General features: G+C 43.0%; 1 protein-coding gene across 3 annotated transcripts in view; it reads right to left on the bottom strand.

Moving 5' to 3' along the window:
• The window catches only part of LOC136708797 (transmembrane protein 65-like), a 68,368-nt gene that overhangs the window by 50,823 nt on the left and 4,335 nt on the right, over positions 1-13,210 (bottom strand). The gene's annotated exons all lie outside the window — the stretch shown is intronic.

The raw sequence follows: 13,210 nt of genomic DNA, 5'->3' as shown, positions 1-13,210 counted from the left end.
CTTTAAACACTTGCGGTGGTAATGCCCTAAGAATGTTTTCATGACACAAGACAGATATTATCATGAAAATATTTTTGGCCACATATCGCCCAGCTCTAGACACAAGGCAGAAACACACACTGGACAGGACCCCAGTCCATCAAACGGGACAAGTCCTTACACTTTCACAATCCAACAAACATGTCATTTGTCCAGAGGTGCCCAAACACTCTGTGCTGCTTTGTTACTGATCGTGACTGACTTTGGAACGCAGCATTTTATTTTAGACCAGATCCAGAGTCATTATTTTACTCAGTACGTGAAATTATATGTCCTCCATTTTGTACTGTAAATGTAGTCCATTTTAAAAACGTGCTGGTGTGTGAAACAGGTCTTTGACATTGAATCCTGACCCGACTCTGATGGAACGAGATCAGATTATTGAGAAAGGTATAGTTTCAGAATCTCAGGCAGTTAAGCTTTCCCAGCCTCGGTGATGCAACATCACACATCAATTCTAACCTGGCCATGCACTAGTGGCCATGGGAGCTTAGGAAAAAACGCCCCTATCATAAGGAAGCCTCAGTTTTCAGGCAGTGGAAATTTTGCACAGCTCCTGGCTTCGGCCCGAGGCGTGTGGTGAGGAGGGAGGAAATAGAAACTGGAATAAATTAAGAGGTTTAAAAAAAAAAAAAAAAAAAAAAAAAAAGTAGGACACCAGGGACGCTTCTCAGCAGACCAGGCACAGGGACAGATTCTGCGTGAACAAATGTGGTCCCTGAATTCCCCAAAAACCAATTAGAACTAGGAGGTACAAAGACTGAGAAAATAATAAGGGCTGCGTCCCGCCCCCTGAGCACCTCTGTTAGAAAAAGGCACGTCAAAGGAGTGGAACAAAGGGACAGAAAAGCAACACAGCTCACGTCTTATGCAAATAGGCACAAAGGACCAGCTGGTGGACTTGGACACTGTCACAGGAATACACACAATTACAAGGTGAGGAAAATGTGAGTGTCATGAATTTCCAGAGAGACACCCGACAGATCCTAAATGTACCTGAACGCGTTGAAGGTTCTCTTCCAACACGTCTGTGTTTCAGCAACACCTTCAGCATGTGTGCGTCTTCTACAGGCTTTCTGGACTTCAGATGGGTCTCAGCTAATCAGATTTTGGAACCGGAACTGGTTTGGTAATTACTGCTGACAACGTGCAACAGTGAGATAGCAAAAATGAAATAAAAATCTGGAAGTTCATCTTCGTTTGACTGCTCTCACACTGAGAGCTAGGTTTAAACACCACTTTTCGGTGGAAGTTTCAGTGATGGCTGCCTTGATAAAAAAGTTCCAGCCACTGCTATGGTGAGTGTGTTTAGTGCCCAAGGACGCAGAGTCAGACGTCTACACTGGGCAGTGCTACTGCGAGTAAATGCGGTTAAACCAACAAAAAAACAAAGCAACAGCAAAGCTCTGGTTCTTCTCGAGAGCCTCCACTACAACAAGAATCCAATGATCACTGGCATAATGTTTGACAGCTCTTGCACAACTACATAAGGCAGGAGGATGGAGCGCTCACAAACAAAGCCAAATTGCAAACCCAGTACGGCTTTGGCATGTCAGGATGAAGAATCCATAGAGGTGAAATTGGATTTTGAGAAAGGCGTGTGGATGATCAGTCCTCTCTCTGTGCTCCAAATTCACTGCAATCTGATCCAGTACAATTCAATATGGCCATATACTTCATCTACAGCACAGAGAGGCCATCTCCAAACCAATGTTCGCAGGGTCTGAAATAATCTACTGTCTGTATTCTCACATCATAAACTGCCATTGTTTTATTAGATTCCCTGTCTTAGACGCCATTAGCATTTCACATCTAGTCCAGGCCGGATGTTATCCTGATGGAATGGGATCAGATTACTGAGGAAGCTTTCTGTTCTAGGGTTGGGACGTATAACAATAACACCATATACTGCGGTAGTTACAAACGTGGACGGTATCTCAAAATGGAGGCGGTATTTATGGCGTGTGTGTGGTGTGTCAAATTTCTGTTCTGTGTATTAAAGATCAAGGCCACAGTGTTCATTCATGTGCATTAAGGAGACCCACAGGTAGGGGGCACTGTGAGAGATCACCGACTGCTGATGTCACACACTGAAAACAGGTGGAGAGAAACACAAGCCTGGTAGCCCACCGCAGTTGTGCGTTTAGTGCAGAGTTTGTTCTCACAGGTATAAGGCTTTATTTCTTCTAAACATGTGTGTTTTGAGCTTCAGTTCCCTGGAAAATCATTTGTTGCGGTGCGCTAATCCACAAGTGCCTGTTAGCTGGCCAGCTATGCGTCTAAACGGTGTAGAACTCGTCTTATTTCACTTATTTTCAAGCTTATTTTCAAAGAGGTTTTGTGTTCACTGTCGGGCTGTGCTGAGCTGAACTGCACAGCGCCGAAAACCCTTCACTCCACCCACACTCACAGATATGATGCTCGTGCAGCCCAACTGTGTTCCGTTTCTGACTCCTCAAGAAATCTGGTGGCATCTGTAGGGTTAACAAAATGTGAAGCTACTGAATACTAAATTAGAATCAATAACTAACATGAAGATTTATTATTCAGGCAAGTCAAACTAATTAAATCATCTTTTACAAAAGGTTCAGCTCTTATTTCCCAACTGATTAATTCATGCTTTTGGAGTTGCCTCCTCTGTCTGAGCCACTTGTAGCTCACTGAATGAACGGTCGTAACCACGGCACTAATCGGTTGGCCTCGACCCTGCGGCAGCTTCATTTATCACATCCTTTTCCGCTTGTCCCAGAGATGATATTAATATCCCGGCTCTCACTGCTACAACTGCCATTAGATGCAATTTTCCAGTTGTGGTGTGTAGTAAGTGACCAGAATTACAATGGGAGATGTGTTAAGGGGAGCTATATGACAATACAGCATGTGTCCTCCAGCAAGTAAGGACCACACGGAATAACAACAGCTCATTTCCCCACTACAGGGTCGTTGGGAAGGATTCAGCGAGAATTCCAAAATGTCCAGTAGGAAAGCAAATGTCACGCCTCTAGTTTAAGTAGGTGACCTTTTGTCTAATTCCACTAAAGAGCATTTGTGCTTTGGGTCAAAACAATGTCCCCACATTTCCAAGAGCTTGAGTATCTGTCTCAATCATGAACTGCTGAAACAGTGGATTATCCAGCTCGCCAACAGATGTGGGAAGTGTAAGGTCACACACTGCTATCATTCCATGCTCTCTGTGCTTGCTGCTGTTCACGTTGGTGTGTCATGTGCTGGGACTCATGAGGAAGTCTCAGACAGTGGGGAAGGGCTTATACTGCAATATTTATTGCATACTTTGTTGAAAAATTAAGAAGAGCACAAATTTGTTCCAAATCTCAGAAACCACTTCATCTGTCTGTACTTTATCCAGAGTGATACAATCTCACATATTTAATCCTCTCGGACATTGTGTAAAAACATAAGCCTAATCGTTTTTATACTATTTCAGGTGACTATTAAAGTACTAACCTGTTTGTAGACACCTGCTCATCTGAGAGGGTTCAAGTATTAACTGTGAATTCGTCTTCCTTTGCTGCACTTAGGGGTTCTAAACTACATTAGATGTTAGGAGACAAACGAGGGTTAATAAGGTTAGACACTGATCACAAAACTGGTCTAACACATCTCAGAAATATTGCGGACAACACAGTCCCACTGCTCTACAACCAAATATTAGGAGTTTTGTACGTAGGACATCGAGCATGGTGACCACAGGTTCATGTCTAGCTGCTCCAGTGGGTCCCATTCTACCGGCCCATGGTTTTACAGTACAACTGAACAAAAGTGTGAGCTAAATTACTCACTGTATGGAGTCTCCACAAACAGTAACACACATAATGTGACTGTGGAAGTTAAAACCTTTGCCGAATGACTGCAGTCAAGTGGTTATTAATAACTGTGCCAAGTCTATTATCTTTTAAATGAAATGTAGTTGCTTGAATACAATAACATGCATTTGGAACAAGCTCTTTGTTCCTCATCTTCTTCTGAAGCATCAGCATCTCAATGTATTCAGCAAGAAAGCAAGAACATTCTGTCACCTCTGTCCTTTTAGAAACATAGCAATGCTTTGGGAGATACTTTAAAGGCAGTTTTGAACCTGAGTGAATTATGGGACTCCACCAAAAGTGACCAGCTACTGTCAAGCAGCGCTGACTCAAGAAAATAGGGACATTTATTAAGATCATCAGAAGTCTGCTGACAGGCAGATATTCAAGTAAAAGAACAAGGGAAACACTAGAGCTAGAGTCAAAGAGATTTAAGATGGTGAGCAATGGTAGAAAAATTAATACCAATCATACTACATATACCTGCCATTATATATGTGTATACAGGGTGGGCCATTTATATGGATACACCTTAATAAAATGGGAATGGTTGGTGATATTAACTTCCTGTTTGTGGCACATTAGTATATGGGAGGGGGGAAACTTTTCAAGATGGGTGGTGACCATGGCGGCCATTTTGAAGTCCGCCATTTTGAATCCAACTTTTGTTTTTTCAATGGGAAGAGGGTCAATGTGACACAGCAAATGTACTTAACTAGTATTTAACGTAGTTTAACTACGGATACTGGAAGCCTGTGCTAGCATTTCTCCTGTGGTGTTGCTATCAGTGTGTGAAGAGTGGGAGAAGAGGGTTGCATTGACGATCCAACACAATGGGCAGAACTTTGAACACATTTTATAAGCGGTCAGAAACGTGTAAATAACTCATGAAAGAATAAAGTTACATTAAAAACCAAACACCATTGTTTTTCTTGTGAAATTCCCAATAGGTTTGATGTGTCACATTACCCTCTTCCCATTGAAAAAACAAAAGTTGGATCCAAAATGGCTGACTTCAAAATGGCCACCATGGTCACCACCCATCTTGAAAAGTTCCCCCCCTCCCATATACTAATGTGCCACAAACAGGAAGTTAATATCACCAACCATTCCCATTTTATTAATGTGTATCCATATAAATGGCCCACCCCTGTACACGCTGACAATAGCCCATCACAGTTCATCCCCCACCTTCGAACCCTTCATTGTTGGTCATTTTCTACCAAAAGGACACTTGTAGATGAGATGTTATTTTAGCAGTGTGTCGTTTTCAGCACTGACATGGTAGCGGTTTGTTAGTGTATCAGGCACAGGGCAATTTTACAAATTACTTAATTTTAAACATTAATTATTAACCAACAAGTCTAAAAAATATGAGCTGAAAAAATATTAACAAAGAAATTCATTTATAAATTATCCTCAAACATTATTATTGTTTATAAGCATAGTATCAGAACGCCCGTTGTGAACAGGGCTGTTTAGACAGGAGCAGAAAAATACTGTGGGGTTTGATCCTGGTGGTATTTTCACCAAAGCAGGTCACAGTTAAATAAACAGAAAAGGCTGAGTGAAAAATGATGATATGATTAAATAATCCATAACACCATATCAACAAAAGGCATCAGTCCCATTAGTCAATAACACACACACCACATGACGTCCTCGTGGGCGTGTGAGTGGGCAGACCCAAGGTCGCCGTCTTGTTCTTCATGAGTATCTCTATAATTAGCCGAGCCCTTACGCAGTGCACATGCAGAGAAAGAGGAACCCTGCAGCACTGTGACATGAAGGTGACAGTCCCCTTAGGACTTATAACACCAACACCTGCACCACAGGCTCACAGCCAAAACATCTGGTCTATAAGAACTGCAGTCCTTAAAAGACAAGTAAAAGCACAAATATGGTGCATGACGTGGATGGTGATAGTTGCCCCGAGTAGAAGCTGCTAAAATCTGACCTTACTTCATTACTGTAGTGATTACCTACTTCCCCATTTAAGTCTAATAATAGACATAACAACAGCCATGTCACGTAACTACAAACAAGATGGAAAACAAGATTGTAAATGTGCTGACAAAGAGAAACCACACACACAACTGTTTATTCTGCACTTCTTTTTTTGCTTTATGAAACTACAAAAGCATCATCAATAGACATTTATGGGCGGCACGGTGCTGCAGCAGGTAGTGTTACAGTCACACAGCTCCAGGGTCCTGGAGGTTGTGGGTTTGAGTCCCGCTCCGGGTGACTGTCTGTGAGGAGTGTGGTGTGTTCTCCCTGTGTCTACGTGGGTTTCCTCCGGGTGATTGTCTGTGAGGAGTGTGGTGTGTTCTCCCTGTGTCTGCGTGGGTTTCCTCCGGGTGATTGTCTGTGAGGAGTGTGGTGTGTTCTCCCTGTGTCTGCGTGGGTTTGCTCCGGGTGACTGTCTGTGAGGAGCGTGGTGTGTTCTCCCTGTGTCTGCGTGGGTTTCCTCCGGGTGATTGTCTGTGAGGAGCGTGGTGTGTTCTCCCTGTGTCTGTGTGGGTTTCCTCCGGGTGATTGTCTGTGAGGAGCGTGGTGTGTTCTCCCTGTGTCTTTGTGGGTTTCCTCTGGGTGATTGTCTGTGAGGAGTGTGGTGTGTTCTCCCTGTGTCTGTGTGGGTTTCCTCCGGGTGATTGTCTGTGAGGAGTGTGGTGTGTTCTCCTTGTGTCTGCGTGGGTTTCCTCCGGGTGATTGTCTGTGAGGAGTGTGGTGTGTTCTCCCTGTGTCTGCGTGGGTTTCCTCCGGGTGATTGTCTGTGAGGAGTGTGGTGTGTTCTCCCTGTGTCTGCGTGGGTTTGCTCCGGGTGACTGTCTGTGATTAGTGTGGTGTGTTCTCTTTGTGTCTGTGTGGGTTTCCTCCGGGTGACTGTCTGTGATTAGAGTGGTGTGTTCTCTCTGTGTCTGTGTGGGTTTCCTCCGGGTGACTGTCTGTGAGGAGTGTGGTGTGTTCTCTCTGTGTCTGTGTGGGTTTCCTCCGGGTGACGGTCTGTGAGCAGTGTGGTGTGTTCTCCCTGTGTCCGTGTGGGTTTCCTCCGAGTGACTGTCTGTGAGGAGTGTGGTGTGTTCTTTGTGTCTGCGTGGTTTTCCTCCGGGTGCTTCGGTTTCCACCCACGCTCCAAAAACACATGTTCGTAGGTGGATTTGCAACTCAAAAAGTGTCCGTAAGTGTGAGTGAATGTGTGAGTGGGTGTCGCCCTGTGAAGGACTGACGCCACCTTCAGTGTATGTTCCCGCCTTGTGCCCAATGTTTCCGGGTACGCTCCGGACCCACCGCAACCCTGAACTGGATAAGTGGTTACAGACAATGAATGCATGAATAGACATTTACACTACAAACTAAGAGTGTGCTTTACTTTCCAGATTCATTTTCATGAGCTTAAAATGTCTTGACTCTGTGAGCTCTATATTACACAGGCTGGTTTGGCCCAGATTAGTTATTGACTGCAGAAAATACAACCCAAAAAACACAGCCCCTACAATTCAATGTAACCTCAATATACTGACTATGTAATCATCGTAACCCTCTATCCCCTCTTCACCCACTGCACTCTGATACAATGTTCCCGCGTGTCTAGTTTTGATCACTGATGGCGGCTTTCATAAAAAAAATCACAGTGACAATGAAGAACTTTGATCTCAAGTAGAAAGAACAAAACGGGTTCAATAAGTGACTGGAGGGATGAGTTTTATGACGACTGTACAAACGTACAATGAAATGTGACTTCTGCAGCCATCCTCGGGGCTTGTGTTACAGTCAGCGGTGTTACCCACTTCACTACACCATTCACATATGCAACACAGGTCATACTCTGCAAGACATACACCGTCAAACTCCAATCAGGAAAACTGAATTAAGAATACACCACTTTAAATGGTCTGAGACAAGTGTGTGTAGTTTTGGGGATCCACTTCTCACAATGCAAGCTGTGGGACTATAAGCATTCAGCATCATTGTGTCAAAGCAAAACTGAAGAAGCAATCTTCAAACATTAAACATGGCTTGTTCGACAGGCTACATTCAGGAAAAGGTAAACTGTGTGTACCTTAGCAAACAACACCCTTTAAAACAGGTTCCTATGAAATGAGGTTAAGTTGAATTGGTTCTTTAGTAATGGGCACTAAATGCTTCCTGGAACAGGCTTTGGAAGTAATAACGAGAACCGTCAGGCACTCAGGCTTCATGCCTTTAAGAGAAATCTGTCCAGACACCGGACCACTTGCTGGCTAAAAGGCTCATGTCTAATTGCCATGGTAACAGGCTTTTTATACTGGCTGGAGGCCCAAGGCACATACCTCAAGCGGTGGTCTCTCAAGCCGGGGGATACTGAACATAAGTGCTTTTTGAAACTGCAGTTTGACTTTTTGAAACCTTTCTTTGACTGGTTTAGATCCACAGCAGGTCACTGATGGACTGTCCACAGCTGTGAGCAGCAGGATAAATAACACACCACAAGAAGACGATGAACATTAAATCACCAACAATATGGCTCTCAAATTTAGACTGAAAAATGTGTATCGTTCTCCATGACAGTCGCTGGCGGTTGATTCATTGGAACAAAGCTGTGTGTTCTCCAGGAAGCAATGCAGGTTCAATAGTAAAGCTCTACTGACAATTTACAGCAGGATAAATCTTCCCCGGTAAACACCACAACCCTGCTGGGAGCAGCAAGCAGCACAATGATCAAGCAGGTGAATCTACAATCTAATGACTATATTTCCTCTGGGAAAGGTTTCTGATGCACACAAACAAACATCTGAACCTGAATCCGAAAGCCGAAAGGACAAACACAAACCTGTCAAATATAACCATGTTTCTGAGTTGGGAACCTGTGGCTTCCAGTGAAGATCCAATCAAATGGTTGATTAAATGTTAAGTTTATCATCTTTAGCTTTTGTTTCAGCTTGTACCCGTCAGGAGGATTGCTATCGGTTTTTCTTGTTTCTCACGATCTGACCAATACCAAACACATTCAGCGATGTGGTTCTGAGGCAACAAATCAATATGAACTTGATCTCAGCCACGGACGCTCCGCCTACAAGCAGACAGAGAGTCTGATACTTTCCTGAACTCACTGCCAGGATTTTGGGTGTCTGTACATCTGCGTATACACACTTCCGTGTATCGTTTCGTACTGGCTCTGATATTGGTCCAACGTGAATCATAAAGACATCATGCCAAAATAGCTAACTTGTGATTCGTCCTTATGCGTGTCAGTCAAATGTCTTTTCCTACAGTAGTAGGCGGTTCTTGGCCACGGTAAGTACCGAAAGGCACCAGACTCTGCAGTGTGTCTGGAAATTGGCGGCAAGCATGTGCCATTTTGCTATTTTGTAAAATACAAAAATCCTGTTTCTCTGTAATCCCTCTAATCAATATGTAGAGATTTTTTTCTTGCTGTAAATATTGAGGAGTGATTAACTATTAACTAATAATAATAATAATCTCCATTTTAATTTGCGATGTATATAATCATCTCCCGCTCAGGTTCCTTCCAGCCCAGACATCCTGTTTCACTTACGGATATGACACTCTAAGGAAGTTAAAGGTGTTCTGATTTCTATTCTATTGTGACTTTACGTCAGATCTGTCTGATGGGGACAATTTCTAAATCATTTGTTGTGCGTCACATTTTCTGTATGTCTTTTAATAAATGTTTTGATCTCCAGTTTTACTTTCATCGTTATTATGCAGTTTGAGTATCCTCTATTGCACCTCCTCTGAAATATTCTGAAGAAAAACAAACAAAAACTATAACTTTTGACAATGTTTTGACTGGAAGTAAATAAATGAGGGCTGCACTGTACATTACACCACCATCTTCTTCATTAAAACTTAAATGATATTAAAAACTGCCTTTCTGTATATCCACAACACATTTGCATTTGTAATTAAAGTCCAATATTTGCACATTCTCCACTTGTTTTAATTAACCCTGAGAGAGATGCTCAGTGTAAAATGGCAACATGCTTTAGTTTCATTGCCAATTTCAACTTTTAACTCAACACTTCTTAGTCTCATCCTACAGAAATGTGCTGCAATAATCAAATCTCCAAATCAGATCCAAAATAAAGTGTGCCTTCTCTCTCGGCTTGGTTTTATGAGCCAGTGAATATTTCATTTCTCTCTTCTAGGCACCTCTCATCAACCCGCACTGAATAAAATCAGCTTTTTCCCTGCTGTCAGTTTAATTGGCTTTTGAAATTGCGTGTGCCACACCTCGCTGGAATTCAAAGCTTGGTCAAAGGTAGAATGGTTTAAACGAACAAGATATGTGCAGAGACACAGCTCAAATGGAAGCCTCCATATACACACTTTCAAAGTGCTTTTTATCTCACCGTAGATGTAAGCGTGTTACTGTCCAAGTCCATTCTTTCGCTCAGCTGCACTGTGAAATTCCTCCCTGATTATATCCCTGAGTGATATTTTAGAACAAATGCTAAAACATGAGAGAAAAACCTGCTCAAAGACAAGTCATCTTTGCCTTTCAGGTGCATAGGGGTGTGGAGATGTAGGAGCTGGGTGTAAAACGGATCCAGACCGAGCACCGTATCAGAATTGGGCGAAAGCTGTGAAAAGACCTGGAAAGACACCAATGCGCACACCATGCGGAGGCTTGCCGAGAAAAAGAATGCCACATCCCTGAAACCCTGCCATTATCTGATTCGCATCATGCTAATCCATTACCGCTCTGCTAAATGGAATAAACACACTGATTACTACTGAGAAGCCTTCAGCACCAGAGTGGAGAGCACAACATTTAGGGCCAAGTAATAGTTTCCCGATAGTCTATATCATGGTGTATATGCTATAGATCTGAAAAGTGGCATATTCAGGGGGTCCTCGACTTACGACGTTGATCCGTTCCTACGTCGCGTCGTAAACCGATTTTCGGTGTAAGTCGGAACATACGTACATACTGTACGTAAATAACATACTGTAAGCACTTATCCTATCCTAACACCTATCCTCCTCGGTCCCGAGCCGCGTAACCGTGTATTCTTCCGCCGCGCCGCGCACACCAAACACGAAGTTCACGTTACGACGTAAAAAACCACTTAAGTTGACACAAGGATTTATACAGTAAATGGGAGATGTGTCGTAACCACGAAACATCGTAACTCGGAACTGACGTAATCCCAAGGACCTCCTGTATATGTGCAAATTTATGAGAATTTAACCCTACATTTCCTATTAGCTCACACATGCACTGTCTAATGGGAAACAGCACAATGCAATGACTAATAAACTGATTAGTAAACAGAGTCTAGAAACATAAAAGCAATGGACTGTCAAAGTGTTTATTTACATTAATTTACATTAAATGCACTGTCTTAGATTCTATAAACTACACCACAATGCAAAATGGTGGTCATGCAGCATAAATTATTATCAGAACCCGACAAAAATACACTGCAGTTCAATTCAGTTTCTAGTAGTCTGTTTTTATTCTCATTACAGGAGGTCCTCGGGTTACGTCAGTCCCGAGTTACGATGTTTCGTGGTTACGACACATCTCCCATTTACCGTATGAAGCCTTGTATCGACTTAAGTGGTTTTGCGTCATAAACGTCGTAACATGAACTTCGTGTTTGGTGTGTGTGGCGCGGCGGAAGAATACACGGTTACGCGGCTCGGGACCGAGGAGGATAGGTGTGAGGATAGGATTAGTGCTTACAGTATGTTATTTACGTACAGTATGTACGTATGTTCCGACTTACACGCTTTAAAATCGCTTTACGACGCAACGTAGAAAATTTTACAACATGGCGGCACAGTGGCTTAGTGGTTAGCACATTTGCTTCTCAGCGCTGGGATCTTGTCCCGTCTGGGTGGAGTTTCCGCGTTCTCCCTGTGTCTGCGTGGGTTTCCTCCGGAGTCTCTGGTTTCCTCCCACAGTCAAAAAAAAACATGGAGGGTAGGTGAATTGGCTTCTCTAATAACTGTCCTGGTGTGTGAGTGAATGTGTGTGAGCCCAGATATGGATTGGCGCTGTGTCCTGGGTGAAATCCTAGTGCCCGGTGCAGTCCTCCAGGTGGACAGTCGTTCCTGGTTGAGAGTACGCTGTGCGCGTTTGGATTGAGTGGGTATCTTGGGTATCTAGAAAGGCGCTATACAAGTGTAACGATAGATAGAACACATATTTTCAGAGCTCTGGGATTATTTTATTTTATAGGAAGGGGTAAACTGCCATTACTTAAAGTTACACTAGGTAAGATTTGGTATTTTTGCTCTAGGACTCCCCCTACAGTAGAGTGAAATTCATTTTTACCTTATTTTTTACAGTCCTGAAGTCAAGAAGAAGAGGGGTGGTGTCCTACCCTCCTCCAAAACTGAAATCCTGATGACCACATTAAAAATGTTTTTTTCTGCTTACAGCGGTACGTCTAGTAGTTAATATACTGCACCACAGTGCAACACGTGTTCAACAGTCCATAACAGGGTTATCAATGTCGGGCCTGGAGGGCTGACATCAGGCTCACGCTGGAGATTTTCCGGCTCTAACACATCAACAGAACCTGGTAATTAACTGAGGAGCTGCACGGGCTGTGACTGAGAAGGAAAAATGATCAAACTGCACTGAGCTGGAACTGATCCCCTCTTTTCTATATCACACTGAAATGCAATGCAATATCTACTAATGTATGCACTAATAGAGGGATTTAAGCATCTGTAGCTGTGAGGAAGGCTACGGCGTTCAGAGGAAGATCTGTGCAAATGTACATTTCCACTGTGTGTTAAATTGGGACTTGGGGAAAAAAACAGCAGTAAATCATCAGTGAATAGAGTCCATTCTTCCAGCTATTCCTAGTAAAGTTAGTAAAACGCTCCACTTTGTCACTGTTTTAAAGCTGTTTAATGAGTTTGTCCTGTTCCGCATCATTAACGTTTTTAATTTATTTCCCGTCCCTGTGGTGCCACGCTTAAATGAGAGTTGAGTCGGAACTGCAAACGTATTAGACGAGTTCAGTCGTCTAATCTCTTAGTACAAGTAATTCTGTAATAAATACTCCCAGAAAAGCTGTTTACTCATGACTCCAAGACCCTGATTTTTCCCTTTAAGACGGCACCGTACTTTCAAATGTTGGTGTCGCCAAACTGACTGACTTCCTGGATGAGCACAAGCATGAACAAAGCGTGGATACCGTGTTATATAGTAAATATAATCAATACACAGCTCAGTATAGTGTAAACTAGTGGTGTTCATTATGACCAACAACAAAACAGGAGAGGAGAGTCTTTTTCATTGTGTCTAAACTTTACGAGATCTCCTTTTGTTTGTTGTGGTCCAATCATGAAGCCTCCATAACAATGACATCACACTGCAG

Source organism: Hoplias malabaricus, chromosome 10 (genome assembly GCF_029633855.1).
Source record: "Hoplias malabaricus isolate fHopMal1 chromosome 10, fHopMal1.hap1, whole genome shotgun sequence".
In the NCBI taxonomy this organism is placed as follows: domain Eukaryota; kingdom Metazoa; phylum Chordata; class Actinopteri; order Characiformes; family Erythrinidae; genus Hoplias; species Hoplias malabaricus.
Note: the sequence above shows the minus strand (reverse complement) of the source record. Positions and strands in the feature narration are given on the sequence as shown.